The sequence below is a fragment of the Somniosus microcephalus genome, chromosome 1, assembly GCF_052327205.1.
Source record: "Somniosus microcephalus isolate GS21.2 chromosome 1, FLI_Smic_1.0, whole genome shotgun sequence".
NCBI lineage: Eukaryota > Metazoa > Chordata > Chondrichthyes > Squaliformes > Somniosidae > Somniosus > Somniosus microcephalus.
The window spans coordinates 26,228,539-26,248,689 of record NC_140987.1 but is presented as its reverse complement, the minus strand read 5'-3'; the positions used below and the strand labels follow the sequence as shown (position 1 = coordinate 26,248,689).

Sequence of the window (20,151 nt, the reverse complement as noted above, 5' to 3'; positions counted from 1 at the left end):
TTACATCAAACTGCTACCCACAGGGACTGCAGCAGCGCAAGAAGACAGCCCACCATCACCTTCCGAGCAGAACTGGGGATGGGCAATAAATGCCAGCCTTGCCTGGGTTTCATACTTTTGAAGCGTCCCACGAACAGCAAGTCTAGGTATCAGCCATGGCTCAACTCTCCATTATGCACGCAGCAAGATCTCACAAAAAAAAGCAATGAGGCGAATGATTAGTTATTCATATCATCTGCTGGGGGGGGGGGGGGGGCAGGTAGGGGTAAATTTGATGGCACAAATTGGAGTCAAACTCTTTAAGGAAAGAAAATGCTTGCATTCCTGTAGCGCCTTTTACAACCTCAGGACATCCCAAAGCCATGTCCTAACTCGCACCAAGTCCCGTTCACCCATCACCCTCTGTGCTCACTGACCTACACTGGCTCCCAACACCTCGATTTTAAAATTCTCATCCTCGTTCTCAAATCCCTCCATGGCCTCACCCCTCTCTATCTCTAATCTCCTCCAGCCTTCCACCACCACCCCCCCACCCAGAGATCTCTGCACTCCTCCAATTCTGGCCTCTTGAACATCCCCGATTTTAATCGCGCCACCATTGGCGGCCGTGCCTTCAGCCACCGAGGCTCCCAAGCACTGGAACTTCCTCCCCAAACCTCTCCGCCTCTTTCCTCCTCCAAGATGCTCCCCAAAACCTACCTCTTTGGCCAAGCCCCCGGCCACCCATCCCAACACCTCCCCACGTGGCTCGGTGCCAAACCCCACCCGACAATCGCTCCTGTGAAGCGCCCTGGGACGCTCCACCACGTCAAAGGCCATTTAGAAGCTTAACTAACTCGAAGGGTCATCAACCTGAAACGTTAACTGTTTCTCTCTTCACAGACGCTGCCTGACCTGCTGGGTATCTCCAGCATTTTCTGTTTTTATTTCAGATTTCCAGCATCTGCAGTATTTTTTTACATAAAAAGCCCACATAGTTCAGTACAAAAAAGGAGGACTGCTACAGTTAAGGTGGCCGATCAGAGATTAAGGTTAAGCACGTTGCATAGAATCTGCAGCACAGAAGCTGGTCTATGCTGGCATTTATACTCCACATGAGCCTCCCACTCGTCTTCAACCAATCCTATCCTATCCTTTGATTTCTTTCTCCCTCGTGTGCTTATCTAGCTTCTCCTTTTGCTGATGATACAAAGCTAGGTGGCAGTGTCAGTTGCGAAGAGGCTTCAAGGGGATCTCGACAGGCTCAGTGAGTGGGCAAGAACATGGCAGATGGAATATAATGTGGATAAATGTGAAGTTATCTACTTTGGTAGGAAAAAAACAGAAAGGCAGAGTATTTCCTAAATGGTGAAAGATTGGAGAATGCAGATGCTCAAAGGGACCTGGGTATATCCTTATAAAGGAGTCACAAAGTGAATGTGCAGCAAGCCATTAGTAAGGCAAATGGTATGCTGGCCTTCATTACATGAAGATTTGAGTACAGGAGTAAAGAAGTCTTACTCCAATTATATAGGGCCTTGGTGAGACCACACCTGGAGTACTGTGTACAATTTTGGTCTCCTTACCTAAGGAAGGATATACTTGCCATAGAGGGAGTGCAACAAAGGTTCATGAGATTGATTCCTGGGATGGCGGGACTATTGTATGAGAAGAGATTGAGTAAACTGTATTCTCTTGAATTGAGAAGAATGAGAGGGGATCTCATTGAAGCATACAAAATTATTACAGGGCTTGATAGGGTGGATGCCGAGAGAATGTTTCCCTTAGCTGGGGAGTCTAGAACCAGGGGCCACAGCCTAAAGATAAAGGGTAGGCCATTCAGGACTGAGATGAGAAGAAATTTCTACACAGAGGGTGGTGAATCTTTGGACTTCTCTACCCCAGAGGGCTGTGGAGGCTCAGTCATTGGGTATATTCAAAACAGAAGTCGATAGATTTCTGACTAGTAAGGGCATCAAGGGATATGGTGATAAGGCCGGTGAATGGAGTTGAGGCAGAAGATCAGCCATGATCATATTGAATGGCAGAGCAGGCTCGAAGGGCCGAATGGCCTACTCCTGCTCCTATTTCTTATGTTCTTATGTTCCTTAAATGCATCTATGCTGTTTGCCTCAACCACTCCCTGTGGTAGCGAGTTCCACATTCTCTGGGCAAAAGAAGTTTCTCCTGAATTCCCTATTGGGTTTATTGGCGACTATCGTATAATAATGGGCCTCAGTTTTGGACTTCCCCACAAGTAGAAACATCATCTTTATAGAAACATAGAAGATAGAAGATAGGAGTAGGCCATTCGGCCCCTTGAGCCTGTTCCGCCATTTAATGAGATCATGGCTGATCATCCAAATTCAGTACCCTGTCCCTGCCTTCTCCCCATATCCCTTTAGCCTTAAGAAATATATCTAACTCCTTCGTGAATAATATTTAATGAATTGGCCTCCACTGCCTTCTATGGTAGAGAATTCCACAGGTTCACCACTCTCTGGGTGAAGAAATTCCTCCTCATCTCCGTCCTAAATGGCTTACCCCTTATCCTTAGACTGTGACCCCTGCTCCTGGACTCCCCGACCATCGGGAATGCCACTGATGGAGCAGAATAGTGGAAACTTCACCCCGCACATCATCCATGCCATACCCAAGCTGGGCAGCGCTGGATGCGGGCACTGACGGCACAAAAATGGAAAGTAAAAACAATAAAAATTCCACATTTCCCAGATCCAACATCAGCTCATCTGGGGTCAGAATAGAAAAGTTAAAAACAAAGAAATTAAAACAGTGCTCCCTAGGGATATTTCCTTAATTTCTACTCAAAATAATTGAATTCCACTAACAAAAATCAACTAAGAATTAACTTTCACATGTTTCCCCGTCACTGACTGCAGCCAAGCAGACTTCAGATACTAAATAACGGGAGAAATGGAGAAAACAAATCCCTGCTTATTGTGGGCACATTATAGTTTCACTGAGAAAATGCAGCTTCAAGGTCCCACTGTATTTGCATTTATAACTTAATCAGGTAAAACACTGCTTCGCACAATTTTAAACCCCCCCCAAAACCAACTGGCGAGGACCCACCCTCACCCCGATTGCGACCAGACCCTCCCACCAGCTGCCGGGGACTGTCCCCACGGGTCCTCCGCTGTAGCCCCCTGCCGCAAATTCTCGCTCCCACCTGCCCATCAGCCAGGCAGTCAATTTGGCCATCTGTCAGGCAGGAATCCGCATTCCCTTATTGAAGGGGGGGGGGGGGGCCCTGCCATCAAGATCGGCCATGACTCCGGCTCCCTGAAATAACAACAGAAAACCCTGGAAAAACTCAGCAGGTCAGGGCAGCATCTGTGGAGAGAGAAACAGAGTCAACGTTTCAGGTCGATGAACTTTTCGTCAGAACTGGAAAAAAAACAGGAAAAGGAATAGATTTTAAAGCAGAAACTGATAGCCAAGTTCCGCACCCATGAGGACGGCCTCAACCGAGATCTTGGGTTCATGTCACGCTACATGTAACCCCACCTGACGCAGGGTCATCCAGACTCGAGTCGACATTGGCTTGTTCTCTCTACACAGATGCGGCCGGACCTGCTGTGATTTCCAGCCAAAAAAAATGTTTTTTGTCTTTTTTTGTTTTTCATACAGACCCCAGCATCTGCAATATTTGACCCCTTGTGACCCCACCTCATTGTTCTTTGATGTAATGTTTTCCTGACTGACCTGTTTGGACACCATTCACACCTTCGATTGCTGTGATTATCTCTCTGCCGAGGTGTGATAAATGGCAGTTGGAAAGATTACCTGTAATCATCTGACATGATTCTCTGACTATATAAGCTGTGTCTTTATGCATTTCTCCACTTCACCTGAAGAAGGAGCAGCGCTCCGAAAGCTTGTGATTTCAAATAAAGCTGTTGGACTATAACCTGGTGTTGTGTGACTTCTTACATTTTAAAGGAAGTTAGGGGCAGGGAAAAGGGGGAGGGGATGAAAGAACAAAAGGGAAGGTCAGTGATGGGATAGAAAGCAGGAGAGATAGAGAGACATTAAGAGATATTCAAGGCAAGAGGAGGTGGTAATGGGATAGGTTAAGGAATAAAGGATGGCTCTAGAAGAGATGTGAATTGCGCTGGCAGAATGAAGGACAGCTGCCATTTGGGAGGGAAGAGAAAAAGGCCAAACAAAAGTGTGGATAAAAATAAATGTATATGTGATAGGGGCTGAGGTTATGATCTGAAATTGTTGAACTCAATGTTGAGTCCAGAGGGCTGTAGAGTGCCTAATCGAAAGAGGAGGTGCTGTTCCTCGAGCTTATGCTGAGCATATTAAACTCCGGCTCCTTGGCCTTGCTGGGTTCGCGCCCCCCCCCCCCCCAAAAACATTTAGGGCCAGTGACTTACATTGAAGTGCAACAGCAGTTGTGTAGTTCTCTAAATATCCACACCGGCGCTTCTTCACTGTGGGATATCCAGAGAATGTAAAAGGTGCTCTATACAAGTTCCTTTTGTCCCTACGGCACGGAGGATGCATCTACTTTTGAAGATTGAAGAGACTATCAGGTTGGTCATCCACCTTTCCACTACTACCTGAAGCAATGCCATCACACAACAACTTGCATTGCTATAGCACCTTTCACGACCTCAGGGCATCCCAAAGTGCTTTACAGCCAATGAAGTACTTTTGAAGTGGAGTCACTGTTGTGATTTAGGAAACACGGCAGCCAATTTACACACAGCAAGCTCCCACAAATAGCAATGTGATAGTGACCAGATCATCTGTTTTAGCGGTGTTGATGGAGGGATAAATATTGGCCCCAGGACACCGGGGATAACTCCCCTGCTCTTCTATCGAAATAGTGTAATGGGATCTTTTTACGTCCACCTGAGAGGGCAGACGGGGCCTCGGTTTTACATGTCATCTGAAAGACAGCACCTCTGATGGTGCAGCACTCCCTCAGCACTGCACTGGAGTGTCAGCCTAGACTTTTGCGCTGAAGTCTCGGAGTCTGAAAGTTGTGGGTTCAGGTCCCATTCCAGAGGTGAGGGGGACTACCAGCTTAGCCACTGGCTGACACTAGTAAATCGTGATAGTAAAAACGCCACAAGTTTCACAGGAGCGTTATCAGACAAAATTTGACACTGAGCCACATAAGGAGCTATTAGGACAGGTGACCAGAAGCTTGGCCAAAGAGGAAGGTTTTAAGGAGCATCTTAAAAAGGAGAGGGAGGCAGAGGGGTTTATGGAGGGAATTCCAGGTCTTTGAGCCTAGGCAGCTGAAGGCACGGCCACCAATGGTGGAGCGAAGGAGAATCGGAGATGCGCAAGAGGCCAGAACTGTAGTTCTCGGAGGGTTGTTGGGCTGGAGGAGATTACAGAGATAAGGAGGTGCGAGGCCACAGAGGGATTTGAAAACAAGGAATGGAATCTTAAACTCGAGGGGTTGATGGACCAGGAGCTAATGGAAGCCAGTGAGCACAGCTGTGATGGGTGAATGGGACTTGGTGCGAGTCAGGATACGGGCAGCAGTGTTTTGGGCGAGTTGAAGTTTAAGGAGGGTGGAAGTTGGGAGGCTGGCCGGGAGAACATTGAAATAGTGGAGTCCAGGAGGTCAAAAAAAAAAAGCGTGGATGAGGATTTCAGCAGCAGATGGACGATATTATGGAGATGGAAGGAGACTGTCTTGGCAATGGCGAGGATGTGGGGTCACGAGCTCAGCTTGGGGTCAAATAGGGATGCCGAGGTTGTGAACAGTCTGGTTCAGCCTCAGACAATGGTCAGGGAGAAGGACGGAATCTATGCTCAGCGAACACCACCACCGCGCTCAAAATTTTGAGTGCCAAGAATTTTTATTTTGAATTCAAGAATATATATATTCATTACAAAAAGACGTCTGACAAAATCTGCAACAATAGGTGAGCTGTGAGAAGGGAACAGATGTGGAACTTGCAAAACATCCAAGTGCACAATCCAATAATAAATCTGCAAAATGGCATAAAAATAAGACCCAGGAGAATATTTTGCATCCAAGAAACAAAAAGGTAGGAATTATGATCGACACCATTCTTGTGTGAATGCTTAACCTGCCCAAATGAGGTTATTCTCTGTACTATTTTAACATGGAATGGATTTATTGTAACCACAAGATCTGCATTAATATAGTGAAGTGGAATCTGGTAAAATAGCACCAATTGTGATTTACACATAATTGTAGGCCAGAGAATATTTGTATTTGAGAGACACAAAGCTACATCAAATGGCATAACCGTCGTCAAATCCCCAACCAGCAACATCCTGGGGGGCCACCATTCACCAGAAGCTTAACTGGACCAGCCACATAAATACCGTGGCTACAAGAGCAGGTCAGAGGCTGGGTATTCTACGGCGAGTGCCTCCACAAAACCCTTCCACCATCTACAAGGCACAAGTCAGGAGTGTGATGGAATACTCTCCACTTGCCTGGATGAATGCAGCTCCAGCAACACTCAAGAAGCTCGACACCATCCAGGACAAAGCAGCCCGCTTGATTGGCACCCCATCCACCACCTTAAAGCTTCACTCCCTCCACCACCGGCACACCATGGCTGCAGTGTGTACCATCTACAATCATGGAAAGGTTAGGCTACTTCCACTTCAGATTTTTACTGGATCAACAGATGTGACATTTTTCCCAGCAATGGTACAAAAAAGTGGTCTGTTTAGACTGTTCCAATAAACTCATTAACACAACGTTGCAGATTCCCAAGAGCGGGTTACCCAACTCTCTCGGGTTAATGAGAAAACAAAGAAAGAGTGGGAAACTTTAGATACTTCAACAGGTCTTTAAAAAAAAGACAAAATTAAACTTGAATGGGCTGCCATCTTTACTGGGCAGTGATCACTGTTCGCCCAACTCCCCATTGAGTCTTACTTTCCCTGCTATTGCATTATAATGCAGGAAATAGACCAGTGTTCTATAGGAACAACAAATTGCATTTATATAATACCTTTAATGTAGTAAAACCTGCCAAGGTGCTTCACAGAACAGATTACTCTGAATTAATGGGATGGTTGGTACATTTGGAGGTTGGGCCATTGCCAGGAAATGGGGAGGGAGGAGGGAAGTACTTTATCGTTTCACTTGGGCAATGTACACTTCTCATTAGAACTGGCCAAAGGGTCTACATGCCAAACGTTATCTTATCTGTCGTCTCCACAGTCGCTGCCTGACCTGCTGACTTATTTCCAGCATTTTCTGTATTTTTTAGTCCATTTTGCTGTAGAATTATAGAAATTTACAGCACAGAAGGCGGCCATTTGGCCCATCTTGTCCGTGCTGGCCGACAAAGAGCTATCCACCCTAATCCCACTTTCCAGCTCTTGAAGTGCCATAACCTACAATGCTACGGACCAAGTGCATCTCCAAGTACTTTTAAATGTGAGGAGGGTCTCTGCCTCTGCCAGCCCTTCAGGCATACGTTGACCTGCTTGAAACAACAGTCAGCCGTGACACAATGGGTGGCACTGTTGCCCAAGTCAGAAGGTCGAGGTTCAAGTCCCACTCCAGAGACTTGAGCACAAAATTCTAGGCCAACACTCCAGTGCAGTCTTTCGGATGAGACATTAGACCGAAGTGACGTCTGCCCTCTCAGGTGGATGCAAAAAAGAGAACTATTTTGAGCAATTCTCTCCGGTGCCCTGGCCACTATTTATCCCTCAAAATCCACCCCCCCCCCTGCCCCAAAAAAATGGTTCTGATCACATTGCTGCTTGTGGGAGCTTTCTGTGCGCAAATGGCTGCCGGGTTTCCTACATTAAAACATAGAAACGTAGAAGATAGGAGCAGGAGTAGGCCATTTGGCCCCTCGAGCCTGCTCTGCCATTTAATGAGATCATGTCTGATCATCGTCTGATCTCGTCTAGCTCTTTTGTTTCTTTCACTTCTTTTGTCCGATCGCAGCCCTGCCTTCGATCTAATTTCTTTTCTTTCCAGTTTTGAAGAAGGGTTCGACCCGAAACGTCAACTCAAATTTCTCTCCACGGATGTTGCCTGACCTGCTGAGTTTTTCCAGCATTTTCTGTTGTTAATCCAAATTCAGTACCCTGTCCCTGCTTTCTCCCCATATCCCTTGATCCCTTTAGCCTTAAGAAATATATCCAACTCCTTTTTGAATATATTTAATGAATTGGCCTCAACTGCCTTTTGTGGTAGAGAATTCCACAAGTTCACCACTCTCTGGGTGAAGAAATTCCTCCTCATCTCTGTCCTAAATGGCTTACCCCTTATCCTTAGACTGTGACCCCTGGTTCTGGACTCCCCTGCCATCGGGAACATCTTTCCTGCATCTAGTCTGTCTAGTCCAGTTAGAATTTTAAGTTTCAATGAGATCGCCTCTCATTCTTATAAACTCCAGCGAATACAAGCCCAATCGACCCAATCTCTCCTCATACGTCATTCCTGCCATCCCAGGTATCAGTCTGGTGAATCTTCGCTGCACTCCCTCCACGGCAAGAACATCCTTCCTCAGATAAGGTGACCAAAATTGCACACAATACTCAAGGTGTGGTCTCACCAAGGCCCTGTACAACTGCAGCAAGACATCCTTGCTCCTGTACTCGAATCCTCTCGCTATGAAGGCCAGCATACCATTTGCCTTCTTAACCGCCTGCTGCACCTGCATGCTTACCTTCAGCGACTGGTGCACAAGGACACCCAGGTCGCGTTGCACTTCCCCTTCTCCCAATCTATTGCCGTTCAGATAATAATTTGCCTTCCTGTTTTTGCCACCAAAGTGGATAACCTCGCATTTATCCACATTATACTGCATCTGCCATGCATCTGCCCACATTATACTGCATCTGACCAATCACCCAACCTGTCCAAATCATACTGGAGTTTCTCGGCATCCTCCTCACAGCACACACGCCCACCCAGCTTTGTCTCATCTGCGAACTTGGAGATATTACATCTAGTTCCCTCGTCTAGATCATTAATATATATTGTGAATAGCTGGGGTCCTAGCACCAATCCCTGCGGTACCCCGTTAGTCACTGCCCGCCACTCGGAAAAAGACCCATTTATTCCAACTCTTTGCTTCCTGTCTGCCAACCAGTTCTCTATCCAAGTCAGTACCTAACCCCCAATCCCATGTGCTTTAACTTTGCACGCTAATCTCTTATGCGGGACCTTATCGAAAGCCTTCTGAAAGTCCAAATACACCACGTCCACTGGTTCTCCCCTATCTATTCTACCAGTTACATCCTCAAAAAATTCCAGTAGATTAGTCAAGCACAATTTACCTTTTGTAAATCCATGTTGACTTTGTCTGATCCGGTCGCTGTTTTCCAAGTGCTCTGCTATTACATCTTTTATAAATGGACCCTAGCATTTTCCCCACCACGGATGTCAGGCTTACCGGTCTATAATTCCCCGTTTTCTCTCTACCACCTTTTTAAAATAGTGGGGTTACATTAGCTACCCTCCAATCCATGGGAACTGTGCCAGTGTCTATAGAATTTTGGAAGATGACCAGCAATGCATCTACTATTTCTAGGGCCACTTCCTTAAGTACCCTAGAATGTAGATTATCAGGCCCTGGGGATTTATCGGCCTTCAATCCTGTCAATTTCCCCAACACCATTACCCTACAAATACTGATTTCATTCAGTTCCTCCCTCTCATTAGACCCTATGTTCCCCGGTATCTCTGGGAGGTTATTTGTGTCCTCCTTTGTGAAGACAGAACCAAAGTATGTATTTAATTGGTCAGCCATTTCTTTGTTCCCCATTATAAATTCCCCTGATTCTGACTGCAAGGGACAGTGACTACACTTCAAAAAAAAAAGTACGCCATTGGCTGTGAAGCACTCTGGGACATCCTGAGGTTGTGAAATGCGCTGTATAAATTTCTCGCACTGTGTCGCAAATCTAAAAAAAAAAAATCTAAAAAAAATCTGCCTCACTCAGTGTGCAGTCACTTTCTAAACGCCAGCAGTTTGCTACTTCCCTCCCTACTTTCAGAAACTTTCTCCAAAGCGGCCTTCAACCATCTTCCCCAATTATTCTCCTGCTGCTACTTGGCATTGATGTCCTCTCCTTTTAGCTCCCACGCATGTGCCCACAAAGCACCTTGGGAATGTTGTGCTACATTAATAAAGGTGCAAGTTCTTTACCTGGAGTCTGCAGCACAGAAACAGGTCATTCAAAATGCTTGAATCCCTCAAAATTAGGTTATAGGAGAGGGAATTCCAGAGCTTAAGGGCCTTGACAGCTGAAGGCACGGCCACCAATGGTGGAGCGATGAAAAAAAAAAAAAAAAAAAATCAGGGATGCTCAAGAGGCCAGAATTGGAGGAGCACAGAGATCGGAGGTTTGTGGAGCTGGAGGAGGTTACAGCGATAGGGAGGGGGGGCAAGGGCCATGGAGGAATTTGAAAACAAGGATGAGATTTTTTAAAAGCGAGACGCTGCTGAACCAAGAGCCAGCGAGCACAGGGGTGATGGGTGAACGCTGCTCCAATGAAAATATTTTCTTGCGCAGATTACATAGGAATGTGAAAGTCTGGCAAATGAAAGCATTCTCAATATGAACAGGATAAAATGCGCATCAGAAAACCTGGTCACTGCCCAAGGCTAATGTGTTGTACATAGGAAAGGAATGAGATTTGACATTCACGTACATAGTGGACTATCAAAGTACAGTTTACACAACCCACAATGTAGTAACCATTTAACAGGCATTTAAAATAAATGCTCAGAGACTGCTGCCACACTGGACATGGGGAGCTCAGAAACCAGCATTTCCTTTACCTGCAGGACTTCAACCAAAAAATCAGTGGGACTTTTCGGTGGGAATAATGGGCACCAGCGTGGACCTTTGGTGCATTAGAAAAGTGACTACACGACCAAAAACTACTTTTATTGGCTGCGAAGCACTTTGTGTTGTCTCAAGGTCATGAAAGGCGCCAAATAAATCCAAGTCTTTCTTTCTAGATATAACAGATACCATTAAAGAAAGACTTGCATTTACATAGCGCCTTTCACGACCACTGGACGTCCCAAAGCGCTTTACAGCCAATGAAGTACTTTTGAAGTGCAGTCAGTGTTGTAATGTGGGAAACGCGGCAGCTAATTTGCGCACAGCAAGCTCCCACAGACAGCAATGTGATGACGACCAGATAATCTGTTTTTGTTCTGTTGGTCGAGGGATAAATATTGGCCAGGACGCCGGGGGTAACTCCCCTGCTCTTCTTCGAAATAGTGCCACGGGATCTTTTACATCCACCCGAGAGCTCGGTTTAACGTCTCATCCAAAAGATGGCACCTCCGACATATGCAGCACTCCCTCAGCACTGCACTGGGAGCGTCAGCCTAGCTTTTTTGTGTGCTCAAGTCCTTGGAGTGGGGACTTGGACCCACAACCTTCTGACGCAGAGGCGAGTGTGCTACCCACTGGGCCACAGCGGACACTAATAAATCTTGATTGAGGGATAAATATTGGCTAGGACAACTAGAAGCTAGATAGGTACATGAGGGAGAAAGGAACAGAAGGATATGTTGATATGGGTTTGAGGTGAAGAGGGGTGGGAGGAGGCTGGTGTGGAGTTTATACACCGGCACAGACCAGTTGGGCCGAATGGCCTGTTTCTTTTTATCCCAATATCAATCATCGGAAACTCGCTGAAACGGAGATTATATCCTTTGTGACGGCTGGTGTTTTACAGCACACTTGGGCAGAGTATTGAAATAGAACACTTCGGGGGGAAAAAAGAGAGAAACATTCATTTGGGTTAAAGAACCCGTTGTAAGCACACTTGGTACTTTTCACTTTCGAGGGTTAAGACTTCTTCCTTGTTAAGTGGGAGTAGTGGGTGTATATATATTTTTTTTAAATGGCAGTTGATGAGTTACAGAACAAGAACATGAGACATTATTGCAGGAAGCAGACTTCAAGGCACCAGCACTGACCCCCGCAAGCAACTGCGAAAGAAGCGTGACACTGAAAGAGGGATAAAGAAAAAAAACCCGGTCCCAGTATAGACAGGAGTGATCACCAGCTCCGCCCATAGTTCCGGTTTTGCTCATTAGAAGCTGGTGCATTAATAGTTCAATTTAAAAAAAGTTTCATTCGTTAATAGTTTAATAGCTCTGCACGGTCAGATGAGACGTTAAACCAAGGCCCTCCCCGTCTGCCCTCTCAGGTGGTCGCAAAAGATCTCACGGCTACTGCTTCGAAGAGGAGCAGGGGGGAGTTCTCCCCGGTGTCCTGGCCAATATTTAATCCCTCAACCAACATCACTTAAAAATTAACAAAAAAATTGCTGTTTGTGGGAGCTTGCTGTGCATAGAAATTGGCTGCTGCGTTTCCTATATTACAACAGGGACTACGCTTCAAAAAAAAACTTAAATGCATTGGAACGTCCAGAGGTTGGAAAAGGCACTATTTAAGATAAAGACTTGCATTTATATGGTTCCAAGTGAGTTATGGTGTCAAATTCACTCATATCTTGAGCAATTGCCTCGAGATTCTTCGATCTAGCTACCCAGTAATTCTGATGTCAATTGGCAGGGTGGGTTCTGTCCTCCCAAATCAGGCGAGCTCTAAGCAGACATGGCCACCCATCAGCACTCTTCTAAGGAAGGTCAGAGTGTGAGTCAGACCATTCAGAGCGGCTATAGGAGTTACAGAAAGAAAAACCACCGAATATGGCAAACAGTGAAGCCACCAAGTCCCCACCATCACAGAAGCGCCAGCCAATTCGATTCACTCCACACGATAAAGAAACGGCTGAGCGCACTGGATACAACAAAGGCTTTGGGCCCTGACAATATCCCGGCTGTCGTGCTGAAGACTTGTGCTCCAGAACTAACTGCACCTCGAGCCAAGCTATTCCAGCACAGCTACAACACTGGCATCTATCCGACAATGTGGAAAGCTGCCCAGGTATGTCCTGTCCACAAAAAAGCAGGACAAATCCAACCCGGCCAATTACCGTCCCATCAGTCTACTCTCAATCATCAGCAAAGTGATGGAAGGTGTCGTCAACAGTGCTATCAAGCAGCACTTACTCACCAATAACCTGCTCACTGATGCCCAGTGTGGGTTCCTCCCAGACCACTCAGCTTCAGACCTCATTACAGCCTTGGTCCAAACATGGATAAAGGATCTGAATTCCAGAGGGGAGGTGTGAGTGACTGCCCTTGACATCAAGGCAGCATTTGACCGACTGTGGCATTAAGGAGCCCTAGTAAAACTGAAGTCAATGGGAATCGGGGGGGAAAACTCTCCACTGGCTGGAGTCATATCTAGCACAAAGGAAGATGGTTGTGATGGAGCTCAATCATCACAGCCCCAGGACATCACTGCAGGAGTTCCTCAGGGTAGTGTCCTAGGCCCAACCATCTTCAGCTGCTTCATCAATGACCTTCCCTCCAACATAAGGTCAGAAATGGGGATGTTCGCCGATGACTGCAGTGTTCAGTGCCATTCACAACTCCTCAGATAACAAAGCAGTCCATGACTGCTTGCAACAAGATGACATTTAGGCTTGTGCTGATAAGTGGCAGGTAACATTCACGCCACAGAAGTGCCAGGCAATGACTCTCTCCAACAAGTGAAAGTCTAACCACCGCCCCATGATATTCATTGGCATTACCATTCCTTCATCATCGCTGGGTCAAAACCCTGGAACTCCCTCCCTAGCAGCACTGTGGGAGCACCTTCACCACACGGACTGCAGCGGTTCAAGAAGGCGGCTCACCACTACCTTCGAGGGCAATTAGGGATGGGCAATAAATGCTGGCCTTGCCAGCAACGCCCAAATCCCAGGAACAAATAAAAAAAAAATTTTAAACTGATATTCCCATTTGACAAATTCAAAAAGTCTACCCATCAGTTTTAGATGCAAAAGTCAGTCGATGAATGATGGGCTCTCTTAAACTGGAGCCTGAAATCCTCAGACAGTTACGTTTGCTCTAAATCGCCTCAAGAATTTACAGGTAGCGACTGGATTTGCCGATGAGCAGTGGCATTAAAAGTGAAGGGGACAGACTAGATTAAAACACGGCCACATCTTAGCAGCCAAGTATCTGAACTCTGCCGCGGACCCCAGGTCGCGCACAAGCAATGCCTGAAGGGATTGCATAGCGTGCTTAAATACATTACAACAGCCTCAATTCCCATCACATTTATACTAGTGAATGGTGATGGATATAGATAACAGGAATGTAAGGCTTGGAAGTCAGACAGAGGGCAGGATTTTCATTGAGCCGTGGAGGCGGGATTGGAGGCGTGTGGGGGGTTAAAATCCCGAACTCGGAGGGCATGAACCCATCCTGCCCCCATGCCAGTTTCAAAGGAGGCAGGTACCCGCCCCGCGCTAGGACCCGCCTCCGAGGCGGGAAGGGGATCAGTGCCAATTAACAGGCAGTTTTTAGCCTAATTCCTATTTTCATTGGTGAACTGTGGGATTCCCGACGGCTCCAAACCACGCCAAGTTAGTGAGGCAGGCCGTCGGGCTGAAGGGGTCGAGATGTCCGGTGTTCAGGTGAGTGATGGTGCATGAGTGCAGAGGTAAGTGTGTTTGGTGTGTTTAAAGAAGTTTTACTTACCTTTACAGCCTCCCTTCCTTCAGATCTCGGGAGTCCCTAATCACCGGCACAGAAAGCAGAATGGCCGCGAGCTGTCAAAAATTGCAGCATTCAGCTTTCTGTACCGGAGAGATCTCTAAATCATCCTGATAGTAAGGAATTAACCTGGAGTACAGATTGTCAGTGTTTGACAGCTTCAAACAGCTGTGAAACGCTGATATTTCATCTGTCAAAAGGTCTTGACAGATGAAGTGTCAATCTGTGATGTCACCTGTTGCCGGGTGGCCATTAATTGGCCCGCTGAGTGGGCTCAACAAGGTCAATCAAGTCAAAATCGCGTGGGTTGGCTAGAACTCGATGGAGGAGGGACTACAACCCTGAAAGCTGTAGTCCCGCCTCCTCAATGAAAATCCAGCCCAGAGTGTTTTCCAAGGTTTGAAAGATCTTTTCTTACGATTGACAAGTGAATCAAGTGAAGCATATTTAATCTTGTGCCATGTAATTTGATGGGTGGTGAGTCGCTCGACTCACACCGTCAAAGATTCACCAATAGAAATTAAAACACTACGGGGGAAAAATTGGGTTGATGTGCGCCTCACGTTAGCATTCCTCGGGGTGGGCCGCAAATTCCCTGGCGCCTCCCGCGAAATTCTACAGGAGGTTAGCGGCGGTGGTAGCGCCCCGACCGCAAACTTGGGCTGCGCCCCCTGACCTATCGCCGGACGATATGTCGGACAGGGTCGGGGTGGAGAAGAGCGTTTTTGCAGTGGCGGCGGCCATTTTTTTTTGGGTCGCCTGCCAGCACCTGACCCCTTCCCCTTTTTTCTTGGGGTGTCGGCCGCGATCGCTCAGCCCGGCGCTCCTCCGAGTGGTCCGGCCGGGCCCTGGTGTGCGCAGCGCTAGGCCCCCTCCCCTTTAATTGGGGGGGAGGGAGGCCTGCAATGACGCAGCGCTACGTGCTGACGTGCGTGACGTTGTTGCACGTAGCGCCGTGAAATTCACTGGTAGCGCCCCAAGGATGGGGGGGGGGGGGGTGGGTGAAGCGCTTCCAGCAGCGCCTCCTGCTTGGGGCGCTACTACTGAATTTACGGCGCGGGGGCGGTAACTTTTTTGGGCGCACCGACATTAGCGCCCTAAAGGGGGCACCACCGAATTCCCCATACACAATTCCTCATTCAACTGCGAAGGACATTGAAGATTTTAGGTAGCCAGTACACACTGAATGAACAGAATGTCAATATTCTGTAGTACAACAAACAGGGGGAGCAACAGTCATCCAGGACATTTACACATTGTTGAAAACCGATTAGCTGCTGCCTTCCAAAAGGTGGGGAAGATTCCTCGTACTGCGAATCACATGAATGGTACCAAAAATAGGCATCGGGTGTACAGACACAAATACAAATATGATCAAAAGTATGATGGGAATGCCTGGCTAAAGTAAGGAAGATTTTAGGCCTCAAGGTTTCAGAACACCAGTGAAAAGATGAGAATTCCCTTTAAGATGGTATTGTTCCAATTCATGCCAGTTACATCAAACAGGAACTCGAGTACACAGTTGCAATATGTTAGGTATGGCTTTTTTAAGTCAGGATCACCACACTGGGGAACTCAATAAGCATATTAGAAGTGTTCAAAGCACTCTCAGAATCACACAGCACAGAAGGAGGCCATTCGGCCAATCGTGCCTGTGCCAGCTCTTTGAAAGAGCGATCCAATTAGTCTCACTCCCCCTTCTTTCCCCATAGCCCTGCATTTTCTTTCCCCCTTTAAGTTTATATCCAACTCACTTTTGATGGTTGCTATTGAATCTGCTTCCACCGCCCTTTCAAGCAGTGCATTCCCGATCATATCCCACAAACAGCAAGGAGATAACCACCAGATAATCTGTTTCTAGTGATACGGATTCAGGGATCCATATTGGCCAGGTCATCAGGGAGAACGTCCCTGCTCTTCTTTGAATAGCGCCGCTGCATCAAGGGGGCAGACGGGGCCTCGGTTTAACGTCTCATCAAAAGGTCTCTCACCATCCTGATTTTGGAAGTATATCGCCGTTCCTTCATCGTCGCTGCGTCAAATCCTGGAACTCCCTCCCCAACAGCACAGTGGGAGTACCTTCACCGCACGGACTGCAGCGGTTCAAGGTGGCGGCTCACCACCACCTTCGAGGGCAACTAGGGATGGGCAATAAATGCTGGCCTTGCCGACGATGCCCACATCCCGTGAACGAACAAAAAAAAATCAGCGCATTCTACTCGCTTGTAAAAGGGATCCAGACACCTCCCCTAAGATCTTTCTGATTTTCCCCTTCAAATTGCTGATCAGGCTGCCAATGTTCCCAGGTGTTACGACTTAAGCGCAGAGAATATTATAGTTCAGCAGCTGTCGAAGGGATATGCAGCAACTAAAGCAACATCTGGCATTTAAAGACTCCTGGTTCTAAGAAGACGCTGCTCATCCTCTTTTATTAATGTCAACACCGTCCCAAAGATAAACACACACAGTTGCAGGGTTATCATTAGGATTTCAGGATGTCAAATGCACTGCGTACTTTGAGTTGCAAGTTGTCAGCTGGTGGCGCGATCACCCGAGTCGGAAGGTTGTGGGTTCATGTTGTGTCGGTACCTTTTTACCTAGACACAATTAGAACTCAGAAATTCAAACATGAAGTGCTTTATTCGAAGGGAAAGGGAAGTTCTGGAGAGTTCCGAACAAAGAGAGCTAAACTTAACCAAGAGAACACCCAACCATTTATCTGCTGTGACAGCGCCACCACAGGTGGGAGGAGAACACACAATACATAACAGTTCAAGCCTCGCTCCCGCACTTCAGGTACCACGGGACGAGTCAAAGAACAAGGGGGCGTAACCTTAAAATTAGAGCCAGGCCGTTCAGGGGGGAGGCCAGGTGAGCACTTCTTCACAAAGGATTAGTGGAAATCTGGAACTCTTACACCCGCCCCCACCCCCCCCCCACCCCTGAAAAAGCTGTTGAGTCTGGGGGGTCAATTGAAAATGTCAAAACTGAGATTGATACGATTTTTGTTAGGCAATGCTATTAAGGGTTACAGAACCAAGGCGGGTAGGTGGAGAGGTGGAGTTAAGATACAGATCAGCCATGATCTAATTGAATGGCGGAAGAGGCTCGAGGGACCGAATGGTCTCCTCCTGCGTTCCATTGAAGTTTACTGCACAGAAGGAGGTCATTTTCGTGCATCATGCCAGCTCTTCGCTAGAGCAACGCAAAAACTAATAATCCCGCTTAATTTCCTGACGCATATATTCTACTTCAGCACAGGACTGAGAAAGCGCTATCTTTTTGTAACATTTCATCCATAGAATCTACTGCACAGAAACAGGCCATTTGGCCCAACAAGTCTATGCTGGCATTTACGTTCCGCATGAGCCTCCTCCCACCCTACTTCATCTCACCCCCATCAACATATCCTTCTATTCCATGTGCTTATCTAGCTTTCTCTTGCATGCATCTAATGCTATTCACCTCAACCACTCCTTGTGGTAGCCACTCTCTAGGTAAAGAGGTTTTTCCTGAATTCCTTATGGGATTTATTAGTGACTATCTTGTATCCTAGTTTTGAACACCCCCACAAGTGGTCTTCTCTACGTCTACCTTATCAAACCCCAATGACAAACCAAATTCATGTTTGCCTGCCTTGCCTTCTCAACTGGACATAAAAGTTCCATGGCACTGTTCAAAGAGGGGCAGGAAGTTCTCGCAAGTGTCCTGGCCAACATTCCTCCCTCAACCAACACCACCAAACTTGCCTTGCACAAATGAAGCCATCCTCATCAGTTCTTGCAAACACACTGTTGCTGAATCCATTAACCTCTCTGATCGTCACCTCTGGTTTGGTGTGGCCCAGAAGCACAGAGGAACCTTGAGGTATCCTGCTTAATTCGCCCCCCCGCCCCCTTCCCCACCGACCCAAGCTTGGCTTCTACCCCTCACATCCAACTGGGTCACCGAGATTGCCCTCTTTCACCTCTTAAGATCACTCACCTTCACCTCTCCCTCTGCTACCAAAACCCTTAAGCCATGCCTTCACAAACAACTCCTCCAAAACACCACAGCCCATGTCCTCTCATCCACACCCCAACACCCTTACCCAATCTCTACCCAGCAAATGTGTAGCTCCTCGCCCTAAAAAAATCCCTTTAGAGCCTTGTCCCACCCTACTCAGCAACCTCCTCCAGGCCAATGACTTCTCATAGAAACATAGAAGATAGGAGCAGGAGTAGGCCATTCGGCCCCTCAAGCCTGTTCAGCCATGATCTCATTAAATGATGGATCATCCAAATTCAGTACCCTGTCCCTGCTTTCTCCCCATATCCCTTGATCCCTTTAGCCTTAAGAAATATATCTAACTCCTTCTTGAATATATTTAATGACTTGGCCTCAACTGTCTTCTGTGGTAGAGAATTCCACAGGTTCACCACTCTCTGGGTGAAGAAATTCCTCCTCATCTTTGTCCTAAATGGCTTACCCCGTATCTTTAGACTGTGACCCCTGGTTCTGGACTCCCCCGCCATCGGGAACATCCTTCCTGCATCTAGTCTGTCTAGTCCTGTTAGAATTTTAAAAGTTTCAATGAGATCCGCTCTCATTCTTCTAAACTCTAGCGAATACAAGCCCAATCGACCCAATCTCTCCTCATACGTCATTCCTGCCATCCCGGGTATCAGTCTGGTGAATCTTCGCTGCACTCCCTCCACGGCAAGAACATCTCAATTTTGCTTGGCATCTTTCAAGTGGTCCGGTTGCGGTCACACACTCACCGCATTAAAAAGGATCGCCGGCGCAAAGCCACAATCCAGTACTGGCACATAGAAACATAGAAGATCGTAGCAGGAGTAGGCCATTCGGCCCTTCGAGCCTGCTCCACAATTCAATGAGATCATGGCTGATCATCCAAATTCAGTACCTTGTCCCTGCCTTCTCCCCATATCCCTTGATCCCTTTAGCCTTAAGAAATATATCCAACTCCTTTTTGAATATATTTAATGAACTGGCCTCCACCGCCCTCTGTGGCAGAGAATTCCACAGGTTCACCACTCTCTGGGTGAAGAAATTCCTCCTCATTTCAGTCCTAAATGGCTTACCCCTTATCCTTAGACTATGACCCCTGGTTCTGGACTCTCCGGCCATCAGAAACATCCTTCCTGCATCTAGTCTGTCCAGGCCTGACAGAATTTTATAGGTTTCGATGAGATCCCCCCTCAGTCTTCTAAACTCCAGTGAGTATAAGCCCAATCGACACAATCTCTCCTCATACGTCATTCGTGCCATCCCAGGTATCAGCCTGGTGAATCTTCGCTGCACTCCTTCCATGGCAAGAACGTCCTTCCTCAGGTAAGGCGACCAAAACTGCACACAATACTCAAGGTGCGGTCTCACCAAGGCCCTGTACAACTGTAGCAAGACATCCTTGTTCCTGTATTCGAACCCTCTTGCTACGAAGGCCAACATGCCATTTGCCTTCTTAACCGCCTGCTGCACCTGCATGCTTACCTTCAGCGACTGGTGCACAAGAACACCCAGGTCTCTTTGCACTTCCCCTTCTCCCAATCTATTGCCATTCAAA

At 47.2% G+C, this 20,151-nt stretch overlaps 1 protein-coding gene across 4 annotated transcripts in view; it reads right to left on the bottom strand.

Moving 5' to 3' along the window:
- palld (palladin, cytoskeletal associated protein) overlaps window positions 1–20,151 on the bottom strand; it is a 610,835-nt gene that overhangs the window by 107,820 nt on the left and 482,864 nt on the right. The window lies entirely within an intron of this gene.